Source organism: Urocitellus parryii, chromosome 2 (assembly GCF_045843805.1).
Source record: "Urocitellus parryii isolate mUroPar1 chromosome 2, mUroPar1.hap1, whole genome shotgun sequence".
NCBI classification, from domain to species: domain Eukaryota; kingdom Metazoa; phylum Chordata; class Mammalia; order Rodentia; family Sciuridae; genus Urocitellus; species Urocitellus parryii.
The window spans coordinates 185,176,625-185,185,607 of record NC_135532.1 but is presented as its reverse complement, the minus strand read 5'-3'; the positions used below and the strand labels follow the sequence as shown (position 1 = coordinate 185,185,607).

Sequence of the window (8,983 nt, the reverse complement as noted above, 5' to 3'; positions counted from 1 at the left end):
GAGGGTCCAGTTGTCAAGTCCAGGAAGGATGAACTGGGAGACAGCTGGGAACCCGTGTCTGGGGCAAAACAGAGCAGTGGATGCCCAGCTTGTGAGCACGCAGGGCTTTGTATGTGGATCCTCGGGCCACAAACAGAGGCCGGCTTCCAGGGGCTAAGGACCAAGCGTGTGGAGAAGGTCCCAGCTCTATGACTCGCTGGCTCCATACTTGAGTCTTGAGGCCACCTTCTTTTCTTTCTTACTTCCATGACACATCAGGACCTGCTGCATCACTCTGCTGAACTTGAGGCACACGACCCAGTCTGCATTCAGTAGGGCCACTCAAAGGTCCTGTGACATTCCTGTCACCTGCCCCATCTAAATAGTGCCCCACTAGGTGGCCTCCTCATCTGGGCTCCCTGCTCAGCAGGGGGTGCTGGACACACTGAGCATTTGGCACTGTGCCCAGGAAGATCTGAGCTCAGACAAACAGAAATAGGGCAACCTCAGAAGGATGGAAACCACTTATCTGCACACAGCCAACACTTCCATTAATTTTGTAAATTGAGACCCTTGTCTGGTGACGTCATCATATGCATTAAAGAATCTCACAGACCCTTAAAATTCACCCCACTGAATCCTTCACTTTACATTTTATTTTTAAGTCACATCAATCTGGTCTCTGGAAGACCACAGGTAAGCATTAATTAAAGGTCATAGGCCTTATTTATTGATTGATTTAGTGGTGCTGGGGATTGAACCCAGGGCCTTGTGCATGCGAGGCAAGCACTCTACCAATTGAGCTACAGCCCCAGCCCGTAAGCCTTATTTTTAATTACTATTTTCTATTATTGAGCCAATTCTTCTTTGCCCAGGGTCTGATTCTCTCAGGCCTAGGCTTGTAGGTGCGTGTGAATTTGCAGAGTTGAGTTATTGTCGCTATATTATAATCTAGTCCCTCAATTTCCTACATATTTCTCCTTTCAGATTTCTACTAATTCAAAGTGGATGAAAACCCTAAATCCAAGGTGGGAAAAACCAAATGAGAAGGGGATTTGAGTCACTGAAGGATTCTCTCTCTGTTGCCTGGTGCGCTGAACTCCAGGTAGGAGGCAAATGGCATCCCCCACTCCACTGTCTGGTCACTGCTCTCAGCTGGCTGGGGAAGGAGTGGGAAATGGGGAGACAGTCAGATAAACACATTGGCTCCACCCAAATGACTCAAATGAAGGCGTCTCAGTGTCTTCATGTTTTCCTGAAACTCAAAGCCTGAAAATACAAGAGAACCGTCCAGCTGCCTGCGCTCGGATGGGAACTTCATAAATCTCCAGGAAGCCTCTGACCCCTTCCCTTTTTCACTTTGGCTCTGGTTCCTTCTTTGCTGAGGGTCCCCATTTGTCAGAACTGAAGGGAATTGCATCAGTGTTGAATCAGACAAAACAAAAATAAGTGGACAGCCTTCCTTGGGAAGGAAACGAACAATGCTGGATTTTTTCTTTCTTTCTTTCTTTTTTTTTTTTTTTACCACCCCTGACTTATAAGACAGCCCACAGTGTGTTAGAGGAGGGGTCAGGATTTTGCAACATTGAAAGGGATCAGCAGTTTAGATATTGAGTGGGACAGGGGTAGGTAGGAAGGCCAGGCTGTGGTACTCCCTCTCCCACAGCAGGTGAGACGTGGACCCAGAGCTGTCTGGTCTCTGCAGGATGCACATGTGTGCACTGTGGGCAAAGTTGGCTGTGTCAGAGAGGTGTCAGGATAAGAAAAGAAAAGGTGGACAAAGAAAAACCAGGAATGATTCTAGGCAGTAATAATTACTATGAAGGATATAACAAAAACCATACATTGAGTTCCTCTTTGCTGTGTATGTTGATTGACTTCTACTCTGGACAGGGCATGTTCTAGACTTTCAGGATACAGCAGGAAATGGAACTAAGCCTCTGCTTTCATGGAGCTTATGTTCTGGTATAATGTAGGTCAGGCATGTTATGCATGTCATCTCTTTTATTAAAATTGTTAGGCAGTTACTGCTACCTCTGTGATACAGATGGTGAAACTGAGATACAAGGAAGGTTTAATAATCTGGTCAAGTCTCATAGACTGGTCAGCTCAAGACATAAGACCCAGAAACAAAGAGAATTAATTTCTCAGAGCCCCCCAAACCCCTACCCTGCCTGTAGTGGAGCCAAGATTTGAACTCAGGTCTGTCTGATTCCAGAGCCCCTGCTCTGAGCCACTATAACATGATATTGCTTATGGGTCTATGCATACACTAGCAGGAGCACCCTGAAGGAGCTGGCTTGAGTATTTAAAGGGATGAGCACTAATAAGACCACAGAGGGAATCCTTGATAGGACCAGGATATCCCACTTTCTCTGTGACTCAAGCCCATGGGCCAAGTTCTGTAGTAGAGAGGTTCTGTTCTGCTTTATCTCTCCCCCCCACACACATTCTTCTCTTTATGCTTTTTTATTTTTCACATCCTGAGCTAAGGCCCCACCAGCTTTGTCTTACTTATTGTAACTTAGTCAATATTTTTTCTCTTTGAAACTCAGTGTATCCATGAATTAAAAAAAAAAAAAGAGGTATTTGAACATGCCCATTAAAATTTCTTAAAAATTTTAAAGGGGGTACTTGGATTAGTTGGTCTCTGAAATCCCTCTAGCTCTAGAATTCTTCAATTAAGGGAACAGTCTGCTGTATTCTGTCCCACCGTCTGCCTATCAAGGGCTTCTTCTTGAGATGGCTGGAAGCCCTGCAGATGTTGAGAAGGAGGCAAATACCTTGAGTAGCATTCCCACACTGGCTCTGAAGGACTCCTTTGCAGGGATGAAATGAGAATTTTATTTTTAAGAGCCTGAGAGAAGTGGCTCTCAGACAGACCCCTGGCCAGCAAAGGAAGGGCAGAAATGGGGGAGAGTCTACTGGGGGTCCACAGGGACTCAGTCCAGGCACTTGCCTTTCTTCTGGAGGTACAGGGTTGACCAGTCCCAGAATTATTATAGCAAAAAGGCTGAGGTCAGGAAAGGTGGAAGGCAGCTGGGCCTATCTGGGGCCCCAGACTCAGCCAGGAGGGCAGACTGTACCCAGGACTCTGGGAGAGTCTAACTAGAATGTTCCTGGGAGGAGGAACACATTGCCCAATGGTGATGTGTGACAGAACAAGGTGAGACAGGTCCCAGCTTTTTGCCTTGACCCTGGCTCACCTCTCCTGCCTCGTGGCCGGCCTGACCGGTCAACCGCTCTAATGTGATCTTTGTCAATTGGAAAAGTGCGTCGCCTGGATGGCCCAGCAGCTCAATGCAGCCGGAGTCCCCCTGATATGCTTAGTCAACTTATTATGTTACACAAGAAAAATCAAGGTGGAATATTAATTCCACACACCTCTCTCTTCTGCCTGGGGAACCTGCCTTCCTGGGTTTCTCTTTTCAAAGGCTGAAATAGATATGGAGATTTTGTGCTTAATTAAAGGAGAAGGACGCTGACTTCAAGTCTTTTCAAAACCATTTTGGTTCTGTGCTCACTGGAGCCAGAGAAGAGCTAATCACCAGCTGGCACAAAAGGTGTTAACTCGCAATCTCTGGTCAACTCTAGACATCAGACCCAGAAACAAAGAGAATTAATTTCGCAGAGCCCCCCAAGCCCCCACCCTGCCTGTAAGCTGAGAGCCCACGTATTGACTTGCCAGGTATTAAAAAGTTTGCTCTGAGAGGTCACCTGCTATGCAGAACACCAGGTGCCAGAGCTCACCGGCAGGACAGATTATCTTATCAGCCAGGCTGATAAAACCCATGAAAGTCTGGCCATAAGGAACAAATATTTATAAGCCTGACACCTTTCAGCCCATAGCAGATTAGGCACAGAATACGAGCAAGGGCAGAGGGCCGCATTAGCAATCGACTTTGGGCATTGGAGCCTGGTTCCGGTTCAGAAGCTCCCTGGGCTCCTCTGGTCTCATTAAGAACATGTTTGCATGTTGAACTGTTAAAGGAGGCATTTTCCCATCCATCACCTCACATGACCTGGGTCTAGCCCCGTGAGGAGAGAGCTATTTTTAGCCTTATTTTATAGTTGAAGAGACTGAAGTTCAGAGAGGTTAAGTGACTTGCCCATTTGCTCAGCTAGGAAGTGGTACCTGAACTCAAGGCTTCAGATTCAGGAAACTCTGTGCTTTCCACAGGCCAGTGGGAAAATGGTGGCCTTTACTGGATCTCACTTGGTTGTCCTTTTAGTCTACAGCTCCCTAGATGTCTCCCAGCTTTGCTCCCCAATCCCCTAGGCCCAAGTCTTGCTCTTGGCAGATGAGGGCAGATCAATACCTTATAGAGAGATAAAAAGAGATAGTGGACTCACAGGGATGGCGGAGGGCAGCTATAAGATAGCCCTTGAGCCCAAATACCTATATCCCTGGAGTCTCTTCTTGGTGCTTGGAATTTATTCCTTTGGGTACTCAAGTAGTTCTCCTTGGGAAGGCGAATAAATGCACAGGCATGAGTGAGATGCACTTTGTGCCAGGGATGGGTGGCCAATTGCTTTCCTCTTACCCGCCCTCCTCAGGGGGCCAGGGTCCTCTCCCCTGTAGAAGGAGAACTCACACAAGGTCCCTTCTGCTCTGACCTTTTAGGCAACGTCTCCTGGAACTCAGAGCCCGAAGCCCTTCTCTTTTATTCCGTAGCAAGAAGGAGCCACTTAGCCTGGAGGAGGCCACTTCTGTGCATTGAGGAGAGGCAGTGAGTAGCTGGGGTAGGGAGGCAGCCTGTGCAGGGCCTGGAGGTGACGGGGAAATGCTGAGCCTAAGCAATTACGGGCAGGTCACTGTGACCAAAGCTGAGGGTACAAGAGGGTAAGAGGTGAGGCTCCAGAGATAAGCAGGAGCCAGATCCCCAAAAGCCTCATAAGGCCACTTCAAGGAGCTCAGGATTTCTCCCGAACACAAAAGGGAGCCAAAAAGGAGTTCAAGTGAGGGTGTGGCATGACAATATTTGTGCTTCAGAATGTTCTCTCTAGTGCACGTATGGAAAATGGTGGGGGTGGGGGAGCGGAGAAGAGAAGGTGGTGTGTGAGAGAGAGAGAGTCCAAGTAGACTTACTTCTGTTTTCAGCTCCCTTCCCCTGACCTAGCCTTGTTTGGTCATGAGCCCTACATTTGCAAGAACCATGAAAATAGCTACCATTTATAGATGTTTACTTTGTACCAGGGGCAGTGTGGGATGCTATTCATGCTTCATCTCATTGAAGCCCCATCAGAACCCCATGAAGTAGGGTTCTGTTTTACAGATGAGAAAACTAGGCTCAGAGAGGCCAGGTCATGCAGCTGGCCAGGAGTCGCACCAGGACCCAGTCCGAGATGTGGCTCATTCCAATGCTCCTGCATTTAACCACAGGCTATCCTGCCCCCTGAGATAGCCATCCCTGCCTGCACGGTCTGTGCTCTCCAATGTAGAATGAAGCCCCGTTGGTCAGCTTCCTGCATCAGGGCAGAATGAGAACAATTATAGTTGGCCTACATGTCATGTGCTGGGTCCCCTTTAAGCAACCTGCAGGTGTCTGGGGAGGGTGAGAGGCTTTGGGGAATGTCTGGGTTCTTAGGGGCTGGTTCACCTCTGCCTGACTCAGATGAGATGGAGCTGGGTCTGTGATGTACTTGGTACTTGACTTGCCCCCACCCTCCTCTCCTGTGGAGGGGCCTCTCAGAAGATCCTTAAGGCTTCAAGAACCATTTCCCAATCCAAGGGGAAACCCAAAGCCACACTTTCCAGAAGTGGGAAGACCCATTGTCTCCTTTATATCCAGACTTTCCTAAAGGGGTGTCTGGGTGAGGAAAGCTGGGGGGACCTAGGTGGTTAGAGGAAGAGCGGTGCTGCCTGAAAGCTGGGGTTGGGGAAGAGGAAATATTTTCATTCCTGATCCCCCTAAATTTTGGAGACCCTCAATTGGAGCAGTGAAATTCATTCACTCTGGCCAAGTGTTAAGGAGCCAGGGAGGCTACATTGCTGAGAGTCAAAGTCTAGGCTTCTGAACTGGACACTACCATAAAGAATTGGGTAGACTTGAAAGGCTCCTCCCCCTATTCCCACACCTCAGCTTCTGCTCTGATTGAAGTGAGCCCAATTACCCTCTTTCCTGGCTAGCAGCTGCAGAGCGCTGTCCAGCCATCAAGGTCCGTTCATTCTCTTGGGGCCACTCTGGAGCTGCACTGGAGAACACGGAGAACAGGCTGCCCCTGGGCTCTGCAGAGCTTGAAGCAGAACAGCAGCCTGCCTCGCCAAGCACCCTGCCCCACCCCCACCCTCTAAGGCTGCTGGCTCATCTGGGTTTGCTCTGTCAGTTGGAAGATAGGGCTGGCTGACACCTGCAATAGGGCACACTGATTAATTTATTTTGCATCATTTTGCATTACCTGGCTCCAGGGCCTCCAGCTTGACATGCAGATTTATGTAAAAGAGACCCAACATGCAAATGAGCCAGGTCCGCCACTTGTTTTAGTAACAGGCAAGGCTGCAGGGCTGGTTCCTCAGCCCAGCTGTTCTTCCCAAGGCCTACGGGTTCTCTCAGGCCCAGGCCAGTGAGGTGGAGCTGTGGGGCCATTCCTGCCTATCTGCTCAGAGCCCGGGCCAAACTTGACAGCAGGGTTAGAAAAAAGAAAGAGGCTAGCAACACTCCTTCTCCAAGCAGAGTTCCTGGCTGGGTTGCTGGTGGAGAGACACAGAGACAGGCAAGTGAGGGAGAGGAAGATGGGAATTCCGAGGGGCCAGGAGGCAGAAGCCCGGGACACGGAGGTGGGCAAAGCTCAGAGTCAGAGAGGGTGAAAGGCGGAGGGAGGCAGAGATCAAGAGACCAGTAGACACGGAAAGAGAGAGAGTTGGGGACACATGAGGGGGATGCTGATGGAGGGGGTGGAGACCAAGAAAGGAACAGATTTCAGAGTTGCTGCGGAGGAAGGAGTGAGGATATAGCAACAGCCTGGCTGCGGGGAGGAGTTGGCGATGATGACAGCTTGATGCTGAGGAGTTGGGAAGAAGGAGTCACGGCGGAAGTGACGGGGAGACACCCAAGCTGCCCTCTTGGGAGCACTGGCAAGGTATGGCAATGCTCTCCCCCTCATAAGCCCTTGATTGTGTGCATCTACCTGTATTTACACATGCACATCGGTCCACATACACGAGCATAGACCACACAGGCACATGTTGGGTAGAAAGAAACATTCGAGAGCCACCAGGCTCTAGAAAGCAGCCTCAGGGGTTATCTAGTTCTGCAGCATGTCTATCCCAGAGCAGACTGGTCTCTCTGCCTGAGGGCCCAGAGGACAGGGTATCCCCAATGCCACACCTGCACCTTGGAGCCAGGATGCTCCTTCTGCACTTGTCTGAGCCAGATTCCCCATCTCCATCTGCCCCACAGGAACAGAGAGGACCAGCCAGTCTCTCAATGCTCTCATGCGCATCTGCAATGAGCCAACAAGCCAAGAGAGAAAGGGGGATCCCTTCTTGTCATACAGTTCTTTTAGAGAGAAATGGAGTTTCTTGGAGGAGGGAACCCAGTCTAGGCCCTGGGGTGGGTGGTCTTGGAGTGCAGTGGGGAGAGGGCTGGGAAAGCTCCCTGTAGCTTTTGGGATAATCACTGCATCCCCCATACAGGAGCTCCAGGGAGGGGCAGGAGGGGACATTTCTTAAATACTAAGATGGTAGCACTGAAGGGCCCCTCAGAAACTCTCTAGCTAGCCCAACTTCATCCCTTCATGGGAGAAGGAACTGATGCCCTAGGAGACCCCAGGGCTCAGCTTGGATCCTTTTTGCCGTCTTACCTGCAGAGCACTAATGGTGGCCCAGGAGACAAAGCCATCAAGAAACTTGGGCTCAGGGAAAAGCCTCGCATGAACACCAGGATTGAACCTACATTAGGATGTGGTCTCCAGGTATACAGATGACCTCAGGAACATCCCTTACGTACACACACACACACACACACACACACACACACACACACACCACATACATCTAACAGTGAAGCCAGCCCTGGCCATGCTGCTGCTGAATCTGACCCAGACTTCTCATTTCATCCAAAGGCCATCTGGCTCCATTCTGGCCAGTCACAAGGGTCACTCTTTTGTTAACCTCTAGTGGAGCATTTGTGTGTATGTGGTGCCAGGGATGGAACCCAGGGGCTTGTGCATGCCAGGCAAACATTCTACCATTGAGCTACATCCCCAACCCTTCTTCTCCAGTATGCTTTAAACTTGTGGGATGAGAGACTCTTTTTAGAATAATGGCTGTGGAGGCTTTTTGTAATTTTACACCTATATCCACAATATTTTGCACACAATGTTGAAGCCCTCAGTGTAAGACAGACAGAAGAGTAGTACTTTCTGCATCTTCGGGTCCCAGGGCGCCTCACATTTCAGAGGGAAGCTGTGGCCCTGACAAGGTGGCATTCTAGAACACTTCCCACAGAATGTCTCTCCCTTTTTCTGTCTCAGAGATTTCTAAGTTACTACTTCTCCTAGGTTGGAAGTCAGATCTAAGCTACCAGTATCCCCTAGCCACCTATCAGGGAAAGTTCAACTGACATACAGTTCAAAATGCATTTCATTTTTTTTTACCTTAGAGACTCCCTCTCTGTCCCCCTTTCTAATACCTGCCTCCCTCAGTCCCTGAACATGACCTCATTTGGGCCATCTCAAATCAGGACTCAGTTGAGCACTGGGTCTCAAGGTGGCACCAGATGACATGCAGAGGAGATGATAGTCTTTCCAAGAGCTGACAGATGGTAAATCTATCCCTCTCATTAGCCAGGAGAGAGCAGGGATGACCAAAAGGGGCTCTGAGGGTGAGAGTGGATGGAAGGAGTGGAGGGGCCAGAGAAGCCGGGCAGGGGCAGGGGGCAGCTGGACTGAGGACTCTGCAGCTCCCAGACCCTGCATGCCACCCACCCCCACCCCCTGCTCTCCCAAGAGTGGTCGTGAGGAAGTAGTGGACTCCCTACTCTGCGCCTGGCTAGAGACACTG

At 49.8% G+C, this 8,983-nt stretch overlaps 1 non-coding gene across 1 annotated transcript; it reads right to left on the bottom strand.

Annotated features, from left to right (window-relative positions):
- Positions 1 to 719: 719 nt before the first annotated feature.
- On the bottom strand, positions 720 to 792 carry Trnaa-cgc (transfer RNA alanine (anticodon CGC)). The gene has a single exon. It is a non-coding gene; the product is annotated as a tRNA-Ala (tRNA).
- Positions 793 to 8,983: the final 8,191 nt, after the last annotated feature.